The sequence below is a fragment of the Cyanistes caeruleus genome, chromosome 6 (assembly GCF_971803275.1).
Source record: "Cyanistes caeruleus chromosome 6, bCyaCae1.hap1.1, whole genome shotgun sequence".
Taxonomy (NCBI): Eukaryota; Metazoa; Chordata; class Aves; order Passeriformes; family Paridae; genus Cyanistes; species Cyanistes caeruleus.
In genome coordinates, this window is record NC_141706.1 from 40,621,627 (window position 1) to 40,637,701 (window position 16,075).

The following is a 16,075-nucleotide window of genomic DNA, read 5'->3' on the forward strand; positions in this document are numbered from 1 at the left end:
ATCCCTCTAAGTGTGGCCTAAATGGTTAAACTCTTGCTAAAGAAAAGGTGCAGAGGGAAGTCCAGGCAGCCATCTCAAAGCACAGGAAGTGCAAAATCTAACATACTATGTGCCTCACCTTAATGATACAAAACCCCCTGAATTTTCTTCTATTTGAAAATAGTATATTCTGCAAGATGTAGTCCTCTTGATCTTGATTTATCTTGATCAAGATCCTAAATTAATAGAGGCAGATAAAGCAGGAGCATGTCACAGAAACATGTCCTACTGTAAGGAGCACTAATAAAGTATAAGAGTGTGTAATTGTAATAATCAATAAATAAATCTGTGGGTTTCAGTGTAAAAAAAAAGAACAGGAACAACAATATGGGACCTTCTTGGATGCAGAAAAGCTTCTTGTCCTTATACCAGTTTCAGAGGTAAATACAGAATATTGCAGTTCTGTACCTAGCATATGATAAGAAGGACAGATCTTTGAAGTGTCTCCCTTGAACAACAAAAAATGAAGTAAACCCATAGAACTTTCCAAAGCCATGAAAAGGTTTGAAAACAGCTTCTTTATTCAGCAGCTAGAGCAGGATATTTTTTTTTTAGAGATGACAGGATTTTCTTGCCAGAAACTGCCTATAAGTGGGTGTAACGATGGCATTCTAGATTGAAAATTAAATAATTAATAGTATATTGAATTTATATAAAAAATTAATGGTTATAAACTAAAGACTGTCTTATTTATCATGTCAATGACATTTGTATACACTGATGAGCTGCATCATCATTATGTTAAGGGTTATAGAATTTTCTAAATAGGTAATTAAAAAAAAATCATTATGTTGGAAGTGCCTCTGTCTTTTTATAACAGGAAGTTCCACTTTTGTCATTATTTTGCTTCGTTAATTCCACATACTGCTGACATCTAGTGACCAAATAATCCCATCTGCTTTGATATTTCTCTGGTAGCAACAAATATGTATTTGAAAGTTACAAAACGCTGTTCAGCTGTTTCAAGATACTTCTATCTGTACAAATATCAGTTCTTTAGATTTTGTTAACTTAGTGAAAAAAACCTGTGTCCTATAGCTAGAAGACTTGAACTGAAAGAAACTTTCTTTTCCACTCTAAGCAATAAATAGAAACAGAAATAAAAACTAGCTTTGAAAGGCTTAATTTATGTGCATCATAATTTCACCTCAGTGTTTGCTGTGTAGGCTTTTATGTTGACTGGAGTTCAAGTTTTATTTTTGGATATTACACTAATGTTGGGCTTGTAAATGAACTGATGAGAAGGAGGCATAGATTATTAAGGATGAAGCCTAATGAAAGTTTTCCTAAGCTTTGATGTAAAAGAATCAATTCCTGCTCTGATGAGCACAAATTAATGAAAGTACTCTAAAGGCTAAAGTGTTTATTAAGGGTCAAAATTATGCATTCTTTTGCATGTGGAATCAGGCTCCCCCTGGTAAAATTACTTTTGAAGTTCAACCTTCTGAGTAGAAGAACCAAATTTTGGCACAGTTCAGATGATGGAGCTAACCTAACTTGCAGCTCCAAGTGGTGTAGACATCAATGTGTTATGTCAGACAGGTAGAATATACCACTAAGTTCTCTGAAGTTTTTCAAAATCTAATAAAAGTCATTGCTGAAATGGCTGGTGGATCAGCTCATTGTAGCAAAAGAGAGTTCAGAAGCAGATCTGCTAAAACAGATATGTTAGTCATACCTAGTTCAGGCCTTAGATAATCCAAGTGTTAAATAGTTAATAATTTTTAGCTGTGGTAGTGTCATGATTTGTTTCAATACTACTTTTGAGTTTCATATTTTGAAATGCTTGACAGCGAGGCCAGAAGTTATCTTTGGAGCATTGATAGTAATGCAACTTTTAAAATGCATTTGAAGAAGCGTCATAAATGCCCACATTTTCATAGAGTAAGAGCAACTGTTTTCTCACCTACATCCCTGGAAGTCTTTATTGGAAAGACTTCAAGACTGAGGAAGCTAATAAAGAAAGATATATCACCAGTGATGTGGCTGTATATTACTGTTAGGTCATTTAATATCTTAAAACACTGATTGAGGAGGTATATGCTCCAGTCTTCTACCTCACTGCTTTCTGTGCATTCTATACTGTATCCATCTACATTGGATGAAAATTCTAAAAATTATCTTGGATGAAGAAATGGGATCTTGAACAATGAGACTTCACACTGTCACTAAACACAGAGCTCCAGAGTCACTTTCCTTTGTGTCCCATGAATCTCGCAGCCAGGCAGGTTAGTACACTTTACATGAAAGGAAAGAATAGAGAGTTCAGCTCTGGTTTGTATGGTTTAAGATTTGTGTTTGTATCCATTGTGGTCATGAAAAAAAGAGATTAAAGTTTTTCTTTCTCTGGATGAATGGTTTAGGTTGCAAGTTGGTGCAAAAGGGGAACACAGTTCAGGAAAATTTAGTTTTATTTAAATATCAAGACTACCTAAGTGGTGCTCAGCATTTTGAAATTAACTGTGAGAATCCTGGTTCTGCTTCCACTATTGAAAGAAGTATCATCTCAAAAACATTATTCTCAGCTCTCAGATTTGTTTATCAGATACAATTTTCTACTCATCCTTTATTGCTGGGAAGCTTGCAGTTCTCTATTCAGCCTATAAATCTTTGGATTCCATCTGTGAAATGCATAATTCTTATGCTCAGATTTTAGGTCCAAATGCATTAAACTTAAGCACTACAATGTCTCTGTCCCTTCCCCATACATTCAATTAATCCCATGTGTCCATGCCTTAATTTGAAACCGTCATTATGGTCCTGATATCTGTGAGTCAGTGAAGTGAGGAATTGAGAAAAAACAATGTTTATTGTAAAATGATAGCTTATGTCAACATAAACCCTATTATTATGTCAATAGGTAATAATAGAGATATTGTCTGCAGTCTGGTAATCATAAAACCAAGGAAGGAAATTCTTCCCATGAAAAGAATAGGAATGAATCTGTTTCACAATGTGTTTTTACATATATTTGTGTAGAGAATCAGATTGAAATACATTTTCTCTCAAACATTCTGAGTATTTCTACAAGAAAGGGGTGATCAGAGGAGAGGGTGCCATGGAAGAGGGGCAGCACTGTTCTGAGCTAACTGCCTGCTCCACTTGAGACCCCTGCTCAGTTCCATCCCCCCCAGCTCACTTCCTGCAGAAGAATTGGCTGTGAAAATGTGAACAAAATAGCACGAAAAATCTCATTTACATAGAGGTGTGCACCAGGTGAACTATGAAAGGAAGAGGATCAAACCCATCTCTCTTTTTTTCTTCTTTTTCTCTTTTGTTCTCCTTGTTTATCTCAGCTCTGGACCACCCATGTGGCAGGACCAGATTGGGATCTAAGGACTGATGATATCCTCTCTCTATTTTGTCTTGTTTTCTTCCCTTGCTGTCTGAGAAAAGTGTGTCTCTATCTTATTCTACTCCATACTGAGCTTTGTTGTGGGAGGGAGAAATTGTGGAGGTGTATTGTGTCTTGTTAGCCAGCACCTTTGAGTAGTGGTGTTGTGACTTGTGATCCACCACTCTTATGAAGTATATTGGAAGAATATTTTACTACATTTTTTATAGCAGAATATAATATTGCTATAGACTTAAGCGGTGTAGATCACTAAGGGCTTGATTCTACAAAGTACTATAAAAATTATTTAACAGTAAATTTTTTAATACCCCTGCCTCATTAAAGCTGTGATAATTGTTAAACTTCGGTTTAACTGAAGTTAGTGTTTAATTACTACCTACCAACCCTTCTGTTATTAACACTCAAAACATTCCTCTCATAGGATTATAATAAAAAAACAACATAAATTTTAGTGCCATTGGCTGCACATTTTAGGGGTTTTTGTTTAATAAAATGAGTAAAGTTAAAAAGGGAAAAAAATTTGTAGTCACGATAATCTGATTTATTTGTCGTGATTCTTCTTGCATTTGATAATGATATTAGCATTGCATGAAGCTTTGTCAGCTCTATCAATGGATTTTCACTCTTAATTGCTATTTTCAGTGATTTATTTTTTTTTTTTTGGTGTTTGATGGTAATTTTAAGCCACAGCTGCTGTTTCCATTTTGATTTGTTTACTTTCCATAAGGCAATTTGTATCACAGAAATGAATACCATTAAAGTGTGCCTCTTTTGTGTAACATGTGAATATAATTCTTGTCTTAGGGTTTTCATTTTGATGAACACTTTTTATAATTGCTTGTTTGCAAAATATGAGCTTTTAAGTTTTAGTTTATGCATGTTTATTTTCTTAAGAAATGATGCAAATAGTTTGTGCTGTTTTTAAAATAGGCCAATACATTTTAAAAAGGATGAAGGAAGGGTCCTGAAACTGGAGAGGAAGATCCCTTTGCACCAGTGGAAGGGGATTCACTAAGCATCTTGTCTGGCAGTGAGCTGAACCCATAGCAGAAGCTGAGCCAGTTGCTCAAGAGAAGTGATTACCAAGGAGCTGCAGTGATGGAGTGAAGGACGGGCAAGCTGGGACCTGAGGATTGCAGAGGAGGAGGAAAGGGCACTGACCTCACTGACCAGGAGTCAGAAAGCTCAGTCAGTAAGCCAGGATCAGGGTAGGTGGGCAGATGGTGTTTAGATAGCCAGCCTAAGCTCTGTGAGCACACTGCACATCCACTGTGCTGCGGCAGGCACAAAGTGAATCCGGGGAGGAAACCAGAATTGAGGCAGAAATGAGGCAGCATGGCTTAGGAACACATCTGGCTGCTACACAATTGCAATGTTCCTTAGCTGTGAGACCTCTAGGTGAGAAAGAGCTTCCTAGGGAGGGAAGGACAGAGCTTCCCTTCTGCCTTTCTCCTCAGAGGCTCTTAGCAGCAGGACTCAGAAAACTAAGCTCCTAGAAGAGAGAATGTGCCTATAGTCACAATAATCATTGCTCTCCTCTACTCTGCATTTTTTTAAGACTAATCTAAAATAGCACATCCAGATTTGAGGCTCCTCCAACAATAAAGGCATTAATAAACTGGTACTTGTTCAGTAGAGGACTGCCAGGATGGTCAGGGAGCTGGAGCTCTTGCTCTATGAGAAGAGTGTGAGGGAGTTTGCTTGTTCAGCTCAGAGGAGAACCTAGCAGCAATGCCTACAAGGAGATCATCAGTACACAGCCAGTTAAAACAAGAGAGGTCCAATGTGAGCCTAACAGAAATTTTTTCTTCCACCATGAAGGCGTCAAGCAGTGAAAGAGGTTACTAAGTGAGGTTGTGACATCTTTATTTTCAGAGGTTTTCAAAACCAAATTGGCCAAACCCCTGAGAAGCCTGGCAGTGCCTTACATTGACCCAGCTGTGACAGAGTTTCTCAAGTCCTTTCCAGACTGAACTGTCTCATAGTGCTAGGGTTCTATGGTGTGTCATTACTTCATTATTTTAACTCTTCCTTACTTTTTTCTGTTTATAGATTTTAATTCTTGTTAGTATTCCATTTGTCAATATTATGTTTGAGAAGAGAAAATGGGAAAGGCTAATGAAAAACTATTATCTGAAGATCAAAAAAAGAGGCAATGATGTCTAATAATGATCTAAGGTACATCTTCAGAAGTTAATTAAAATTTACTTCTTCTTGCTTCTGGTATGTAAAAGGAGGAGTTTGTTATTAAGAAAAGGACCATTTAAACCAAACGCAATTCCAATATTTAAAACTGCCAGAATTTTTGGTAGTTGCTCTCTGTTACTCAAATGAATAGGTTAAATAGATACATAGGCCAGAAATAAGTTGTTTACATTAAAAAAAAAATCCTACAATAATTCAGTGAAGAAAAGGAACTATAAGGTAGTCAGAAAGTCTTCAAATGGAACTAAAACTGTAGAACTAAAAAGTAAGAGGAGGGATGGGGAGTGAGTGGAGTCTGAGGTTCATTTTTCCATCCCAACACCTGTGAAATTAATGTTTCTATTTGTAGGGAAAGGTGTGAACCAGCATGAGCTAATAGTATCTAATTTTTCATGAAGCAGTCACACTGGATCCCTTTTTCTATCAGTGTTTTTGTCTGGATAATTCTCTGAGGACAGTTTCCTGACATTCCCTGTCAACTGCATTTAGTTACACATTGCAGACTGTTTTTTAAACTTACCAATTCTACTTTTGGACTAAATCAAAATCCTGCAAAATTACTGTTTGGCACTCAGTCCACAAATCTGAATTAGAACCAGTCCAAAGACAAACCTTATGAAATGCATATAGCAGAAACATAGATCTCAGTACCAACTTTCACTCTGTCACTGTCTTCTTGTTGGTCTGCACTATTTACTGACTTGGAAATAGCAATTACTTCCAGAAATTAAAACACTTCTTATAAAAGAAAAATAAAAAAAAAGAGCATTGAAAACCAGGTAATATCTCATCAGTGTGAAATCTTACATTTTTCATCACCAATATTTTAAAAGGCTGGGTAAAACAAACCATCTGAGGTTTGGTTTCTTTGAGGCTGCAGTGTTTTGGTTTTTTGGGATTTTTCCCCCACAATTTGTTTTTTTTGTGTTTGTTTTTTTTTCTTGAAGTCAAATCAAAATGAAACCTGGCTCCATATCTTTGTATAGTATCAGACAATAAAAGTATAGCTTTATCCTCTAGATGGAGGAGCTTAACTCATCTATCCTTGTTTCTATCATTTCAGAAAAAGAAAAACTTGGCAGTAAGTTAGGTCTCAGGTTTTAAGGATTCACAGATATAACATTTCTGAAGTAGCAACAAATGAATACTTGTCTTTGATAGCTCTTTTATGCTAGGTACAGATGAATTGAGCTTAACTGCAAAGGCAACTCAATTTTCTTTATCATCAATTTGGCATTGTTTAACAGATGTTTTCTGGAAGCTTTAATAATCTTTTTAATTTGTCTCTGTGTAATGTGCAGCAAATATCCTTGTTTAATAGTCTGATTATTAAATTTAACTCCTTTTCAATAGCAGTTTTCATCGTTGCAGAAACTTTGAAACTTAATAACAAGGCTATAAAGAACCCTGATTTCACTCTGGTTTTAAAGCCACTACTATTTTACAACAGACAGACGCTAAACCAGTCCTTAATATGAAACAGTCTGTGAATGCCTGATACCAATAGATAGAATAATAGATGAGTGAATCTTTAGTGATGAGTATTTATCCAAAGCCTCCGAGATATATTTTGTCTTGATGTTTTCCACTCTTACACCATCTACCTTCTCTGCCATTTACATTTATCTCCTTTCACCCTCTATGTTTCCAGACATGATTTTCAGACTTGTATGTCTTCCACTCCCAGTGTAAGTGTATCTAATTTTGAATCATGTGTTTAGATAAAATATTAATGTCCTCTCTACACTTTCACTCTCTGTTTCTCCTATTTCAATGTAGGGTTAGTATATATTATATATATTTTCTTATAATTAATTATTTCTTTTAAGCCATACTTACAAAAGACTAGGCACTGAAAGAATTATATAATTATTCTTATAAGGAAAACCTCTTAAAGCTGAAGAAATTTACCATCCAGACTCTGTAAAGTATAATACACAGGTTTAGTCTTTGCCTTCCTGACATATTATTCTCCTCTACATTTGGAATTCATAAATCTTTTCCTCTACGTAGCTCGCAGTACCGCTGAGATTTTTTGTAAGCATGTCAAGACCACCTGCAAGACTTCAATAAGAATATAGGATACACAGAAAAGATGACCTAAGAAGGCATATAGCACTAGCTGGAAGCCTAGATAGATACTACATCAGAGTTGAATTAATGATCAGAGGTCCAACTTCAAGAATTAAATAAGAGTTTGAAAAAATGCAGTGGATTTGTCAGAAAAGTAATGCCAGCCTTACTAAAACATTGATGAATAAAAAGTCATAAATTCTTGGAAAGTGTACCAGAAACAAAAACATACCATAAAAAAAAAAAAAAAAAAAAAAAAAAAAAAGCAATTCAGCACATGCTTGCATGTTTTGCTGGAGCAAAATTTATATCTATCTATCTATCTATCTATCTATCATCTATCATCTATCTATCTATCTATCTATCTATCTATCATCTATTTGTCTATCTATCTGTCTGTATTACTTGAAATTATCAGAAATATTGACATTATTACTTGATTTGTATCATTTTTAATCTACTGTCTAAACTTATTTATGGAACTTGTACAATGGAAGTGAGTATTAACAGAGGCAAATTACTCAGGAAGATCTGTCTGAACCCAAAAAAAATAACAGAAAAATAGTAGTGTTTCAGTATGAACAGGGGCAATTACCCATGGACAGATGATTTAGAAGACTTAAGCAGAGGCACATTCAACATGTACATGGAAACACAGTAAATGTGCAATGTAAGAAAATGTAGTAATTAATACTTTATATTGGTATATACTATGGAATAAGTCAGCATATATATATAATATATATTTGAATTATATAATAGCTCAGAGTTCATTAGTATTTATAAAATAATAGTATGTATTTCAAATTACATTGCAAAATATTGCTTTTCTGTGATTCTGATTTTCTCACATCATAATACCTCATTAGGCATTTGAGTCAGATTCTTCGTCAACCAGTATGTGTATTGGGCAATGTCTGAATATTTTTTTCAGTCTGCATACAGGCTTTTCAGAACAAAAGGCTCATTTCCTATGAAAAGGCAAAAAGCACTTACTCTGTCCTTTATTGTAAGTGTATGATTTTTCAATTTCCAAATGTTCCTGTACTGGTAGAGGAGAGTGAGGTAGGATCCTACAGTGAGATGTAATAAGGGAGTGTTCAACCACACAGCATAGAAGACAATCACCTTCTTTGGGAAGACATTCAGAGGGGAGGGATGGTGTTTTGAAAGAACACAAGCAAGTTTTATCACTGTGTAGGATGGCTGCCTTTAAAGATTTCACATTGGCTTCTTTCTATTTCATAGTAAGGTATCCAAATATGCTTTGAAATTGTATGTTCCTTGCATGAAAGCATATTCTAGACCACATAATAAAGGTATTTTCTAAATAAATATTTAAAGCTTCTATACAAAATGAAGATTTGCTGGGGGTCAGCATGTAGGTGGCAAAACCATACAATAGGACTCAGTGAGAAAACAGTAGTCAAATAGTTTAGTAGAACCAGCAGGATTACTCTCCGTCTGTCAAAATGCAGCCTTCCCAGGCCAGAAGAATAAACAAAACCAATGGATGACTCTGGATTTACAGATGAAGTGTAAGTAGCTGTGGATGGCTCTCTGCCAGGAGCACTGCAGCATCACATGAATTAAACAAAAAATTGCTAGTGCTCAAGACAGGGGTGTGGTGACAGAAAGGTCGTGTTAATACTTGAGCCACGGGTGCAGTGGGGATAGTGGAAACATTATATCCTAATTACGGTATTGGTGTGGTTTTCCAAATCAATGGCCTATTATCTTTTTCTGTGGTGTTTTTCATCAAGAGATGAAAATACTTGGCATGAATGGAAAATGGATGGTTCTACTGGAAAACCCACCATCCTGAGGCTGGCTTTGTCAATCTGCTCAACAGAGAGGATTATCTACTCTGCTCACCTCTGCTGCATGTGACAGAGATGAAGGAGAGCAGGAAACTGTCAGGCAAGGAAAGCAAAATCTGTAAAGCACAGTGATAATTTTATTCCAAATAGAGGTCAAAACTCAGGCCTCTTGGACTTCTGTCTACACGGCTTCTATAATCAAGAACATTGTTTTAATTTCCCTGTTCAAAATAATATTGTTGGAAAAGTCAGCATAAATCAGAGAAGGGAAAGACATCCAGAGCATTGACCATCTCCCTATTCAACACCTATTGAAGTAGTTTCAAGGATGCTCAGGTGGCCAAAAAAATTACATTGCAACTGATCTGTGCTGTCCAAGGTTACCCTGACAAGGATTGCTGAACACATTTATGGGCATGAGGGACGCAGTTTTAAAGGTGATGACTTTCTGAAAAAAAAAAAAACAACAAAAAACAAACAGAAAAAAGAGCAAGGCTAGATAAGCGCTGAAGACATTTTATATCTTTATCCATTACAAAGGTCAAATGCCTTTTGCTTTGCTGCTAGCATTGTTTCATAGGACTATGAAAAGATAGGGATAAATTAGAGAGATGATGAAAGACGTGGGCTGGGACAGCTGGGAACTAAACCCCAGGAGAGGTAATGTATCAGACTGTTGTGATGCAGAGGGCATCTTTCTTGCAGCCCTCTTATATTTCTGTCATTTCAGGAAAAGAAGGTCAGTAAATTACAGCACAGGAACTTTAAAGAACCATAGTGGAACCTAATGTCCTCCACCTTAGCAACCTACTGCAAATCTGTTCTCTCTTTTCAGGAGGGATATCCTTGAATATTAGTCATAACTAGAGGGCCTCAGAAATGTGTAAAGCTGAATAACACTGGAGGATCTTTTTACAATCTCTCTAGTTAGAGCTTCAAGGGTCCTTCAAGAGCAAATCAAATGAAAACAAGTAAAGAAATTCACTCCTAAAAATCTCTGTAATAGAGACTTCTAAGAGAATAGTATAGATCCAGCCTCAGTCCTAAACTTTTTCCTTATGTATCCTGTTCCAATTTGAGCAGCAAAGTGTGTTGCTAAACTAGCCAGAGAAGCATTTTGGAAAGGGCTTTGGAAGTTTTCTTCATGTAACCATGATTTCAATATTGTAATTTTTGTCCATGATTTCCAAAGCATTAACATAAGTGTGCATGATAATGGGAGTAGTTAACTATTTTTCTGCTTCTCCATTTAAAAATATTTGCAAGTGATGAGATTTCTCTCAAAAGATCTTTTGTCATTTTATTTGAGGAAAACTTGAAGGATTTTTTTTTTCCTTTTGAAAGTATAATCTACCTCATTAACTAGAGGTTTATAAAACCTGCAGTAAATAGAGTTGCACTTCAGTATCATGTAAAGATATGTATTATAAAATGCATTTTTGTTGGTTTGTTTTGTTAAGAATGTAAATGTAAAAAATGTGTAATGAGAAAGGATAAATCAATATGTAAAATCCCAATTTTCTGCACATGTTCAACTGGATTGTTAATAAAGTACAGATAATTTTGTTATTTTTCATGTTCCTCTGATTGGGTAGGAACTTGTGTGTCTTATGGGATGTGTAACTAACTACTTTACTGATTGCATGTGTGCAAATGTCCATGTGCATACTCAAAGCTCCAGATTAATAAGGGAAATAGGAAAGGAAAAAAAGGTATCCATCAACTCTGAATAAATTAGTTCCCATCTTGATAGATTCCTACACTTCATTATTTGGAGAGCTGAAATTAGAGAGGAGTTATTTGGTGGTAGGCAGGCAGTATTTTGTTGTAGAAGGTAGCACTGCAAGTGGATGAATGGTTGTAACACAGACAAACATTATAATAATAATGACTGTAATAATATTGTGGAGTCTACTGGCTTCTATATATCCCACTGAAGGATGACTTGAAATGGGCTTTAGATAAGAACTTCTTTAATATGAAGAGATGTCACAAAAGAAATAATTGCCACAGGTTCTATTTACAAGAAGTTAGAAGGTATAAGTTATGCCACTCAGCCTTCTATCCTGCTGAAAATAGTGTGGCTTTCAGAGTAGTGTTTGGAAAAATGCATCAGTTGAGAAGCAGATTCTATCCACAATCCTTGAGATCAAGGTAGTGTCATAAAACTTACATGCACACAGTCAGTTTTTAATCTGAGCCTCAGCATCGCAATTTCAGACCTCAAATTGCAATTTTCAGAAATGGTGAAAGTGATGGGTAAACAGGGCTAGTTACAAACTACACAGACTGGCATTTATTGTTTGGAAAATATAGCAAATTTTGTACTTACAAGTTGCTTTGACAGTAGACAGTGCAACTTGAAATAAGTGCTACTTGTTTGTTCTTTTTCAGTTTGTAGCAAAGAAAATGAAAAACAAAGTCCAATTGGTACAATTCTTACAAGTGTATTTCATTAGTTATTAAACTGCTCAAAGCTCTAAATTTCTTTACACTTTTCTAATATGGACCAAAAAGCCCATATATCTCAGCAATTAAAAAAAGATAAGGTCTCTACGTGGTCTCTGGTTGTCAACAGGATATTCCTGCACCACTTGAGGCAGAAGTACTGCTACCTGTGAGAAAGTACACTATAATCAGTATAATGCCTCCCTATTTAGACAAGAAAATACTGCTACTATCACTCTTTGTTACTGCTCTGGTCCTTGTAAAAGCTTGCCTCTTTCATAAGGCAACCTTTCATCCCAGTGATAACTACTGAGCACCTTGTCAGCCACCTACAGAACTTCATATCAACATATAGGAGGTCCCAAACAAATCTTTGGATGTCCTTCTACAAGCAGAGTCCATCACATGCACTCAGTTCTTGGTAAGAGCACAAAGCAAATTAAAAGAAGTTTTTGGCTTACTGTACTGCATTCAGTATTGCTGAAAATATCCACCAGTGATTTTACTCATCTTACAGTGACACACAGAGGTACCTCAGAAAGCCTGCTTCTACCCCAAAGTTATCATGGCAAGAAGCCATTCCCCCTTAGCTTGATTTTATTGTCATAGTCTGCAGCTGTGTCAACACACTAAGCTCAAACTGAGCTCACTGTCTTGTATTAACTGTTTCTCTACCAACATAGTAGGGACACATTATGTTCCTGTGGGCAGAGGCATACCTTCCAGACTCGAGCTGTTGCTCCTTGATCTTCATCTGTTATCATGTTTAGTCTAAAATATTAAGCTATTCTGATTATGTAACTGGGATTTTCCCTTGAGCATCCACCAGCTCAACCTGAGAACAGCTGTTTTGGTCACTTCAGCAAATTAATAGGCAGAGATGTCTTAAAAAAAAAATCTCAAAAAAAATTTACTTCTAAGCCAGCAAAGAAGGAATTCAGAGTAGTTTTATCTTGAAAAAAAAACATTGGCACACTGTTATTTCCAGAATATCAGTGTTTTACTCTATCCACTCAGAGAAGGTGGTGTTACACAGATCTGTCCTCTTAAAGGAATTTTACGCACGTTCAGTTGAAGTTGCCTATCCAGCAGCAGAAATGTTCCATGCACTGCACACCTATCATGGAGCCATCTACATGAATATTGACACTGTGCTGCTACTGTTAATTAGAGATGATAGCTCTGCTCAGTGTAAGTGGAACTAAGATAGAAGGCATGCAGAAGGAAACCTTCCCAGAGAAGAGAGCTTTTTGATTTTCAGCTGAATGATTTTCACTGTAGCCAGTAAAATAACATCTGTGTATCATCCAAAAAATGCTGACTGATAAGGACCAAGTGCTTAAGAGTTATTATTAGGAGTTAGGTAAAATATGATTTGAGACAGGTCTGATATGTTACTATTCAAATTCACATTTTTCTTAAGTTCTGAAGTTATGAAATCCAGGGATCTTGTTTGAACTGCTGATATTTGTTCTTTCCTCTTCACTCTTTTTAACCACCTTTTTAGAAACATTCTTTTCTTGTCCAGTTTGGTTATTTCCATTCCAATAAACATTGGTTTTCCCCTGTTTTTTCCTGGTTCCCAGCCATGGTGACTTATTTGTTTATGACTGTAATTTTATTTGTCAAAAGCATCTGTGATTACATCACCAGTGATGTTCATGTAGTTCTGGGAATAGACTTTCTGAGGTAACAGTCCAGGCTAGAAGACTGAATAAAGTATAGAATTTTTAAAATGTAGGGTTTTTTTCTCAGAGAATAATAGATCCAGAAAACTGTAAGTTCATTTAAAAATCTTGAAGTTTCTCACCAGTTTCACTTAGGCCAAAGCTGCTCTGTCAAAACCAAGTCTAAACAACATGTATGCATACAATGTCAAAAACCAACAAATAAACAAAGAAAACCACCACAAACCACCTAAAACCCCACCAAAGTACAGAGATCTTGTTTTCACTGTAAAAGTGATGGTAAAATTTTGTATTCTGTGTTTGTTATTCTGCACTTGTTAATCTTCTAAGCAACAGCTTCAGAGTAAGAAAGAAATGCTGCTTGTAGGAGGAGGGAGGCAAAAGACAGCAATACATTTATTTCCCACAGGAAATATTAAAAAAAAATAAAAATTTAGTGGATCTCTTGTACTTCATTAATTTTAAATTAGGGGGGAAATATTTCAGCTGCAGTGACTGGCCATCTGTCCAAATAGCAGCTACGAATATAAATGCACTGACTCTTTCCCATTTGTATTTGTCACTGGTTTGTTAGAAGTACATCATGGTATCTCTCTGATCAACATTGAATGTTCAATCTATTTTCATTTACATTAGCTTTGGGGGCAAATTCATGCTAAAAATAATTATTTGAACACAGAGATCATTATTTCTTTATTTTTGTAAGCTGTTGTTATTTCTATGGCAATTATTTTCACAATTATACTAAATCTAACAAAAGAGGGAAAATTAATGTTTGTATTTGTCATTTGAAATTATCCAACAAATAGGAGAAAAGTGTACACAGCGTATGTATCACTCTCTGAATTGACTTAGCACAAGGCACAAAATAGACAAAACACTCATCTAGACACTATAGTCCACACCCTTGGTAAATCTTCCTGTTTTAGTTGTGACACAAACCAAAACCTTATAAGTGTAGGGAGTTGTTCAAATTATCCCTTTCCAGTTTTCAGGAAATTAGCAATACATTTTTATGTCCATGACACACATGAGCCAGGGCATCATCAATGCTAAATATGCTGAAAACAAAATGTGGGTGTTGGGTTGCTGGGAGGTCCCAAAATGCCTCTTACAGCTATGATGCTCTCTTAGGTCTGGCTGAGATGAAGTTAATGTTCCCCACAGCAGCCCTCACAGTGCTGTGCTTTGCACTGGTAGCTAGAAAGGTGTTGATAACACACCAGTGTTCTGGCTGCTGCTGGGCAGGGCTGGCAGAGCATCATCTCTCAACATCCCTCCCATCAAGGGGCTGGGGGTGGGCAAGATCTTGGGAGGAGACACAATCAGGCCAGCTGACCCAAACTAACCAAAGGAATATTCCAAACCACATGATGACAGCTCAGATATAAAAGCTAAGGGGAGGGGTGGTTATTTGTTATTTTACATTGTTTCCTCTCTGGAGCAACTTCTCACAGACTTTGCCTTGCATGCTTTGCTTTATCTCAATCTAGTAGTTGTTTTCCATCTTATTTTCTCTCCCCTGTCCCACTGGGGAGTGATGGAGTGTCTTGGTGGTATCCAGCCAAGCTCAACCCACTACAGATGAGCAAAAGAGAAGGCTTTGGCAATCACTGGATTAGTTATTTTATGGCTCAACACCGTTTTGCCTTGAAGTTCAGGGTTAGGCTGCATTTTTCCAAACACAGCCTGGATGATATTCCATTGCCAGCAAGAAACTGCTACAGCCAGTAATTAAAATGCTGTGGTCTGCATACACTTTTGAGTATTCAAAAATACTAATGGTGCAAAAGGAAAAAAAGCCAGGAGTATTTTTATGGAAGAACTTCTTGTGGAAATGACATCTGCTTGTGAAAGCACAGCAGGGTTTTTTGGTATATTTTTTATTCTTATTTATGAATTTCCTCATTTGATCCAGATAACCCATTGAATTTATATGAAAAGAAGGGAGTGAGACAGAAGGAAAAAATTACTGTAACCAAATTAAATAAGGAATGAGAGTTAAGATGTGTAGTTTAGTATTTAACCTCTTCTGCAAAATTAATAATGCAAATTAGCAAATCCTGAAGAGTTCTTTTAAAATTCTATACTAAAAGTTGATGGAAAAGTTAAAGAGATTCAACTTATAACTCTCAAGGGTATGCTGAAATACAAGAAGTGTAGGACACTATGGTAGAAGTAAAGGCTGAGAACAGAATAATTTCAAAGCTTCAAATATAATCAGTTGAAAAGATTTAGATTTGTACCTGCTGAAAACTTAATGTCTGATAAGAATTGATATTCTGTGCTAGTTAATGTTGTTTGAATCTGGATTTTCATTCCACACCTATTATCTCTAATTAGAATTGGAAACTGCAAAGATATATGCCTCAGGTGTTTTGTAGCCCAAGGAAGTAATCTCTAGATATATATACTTTCTTCATTTTGAATTTACACATTTTTTTCTG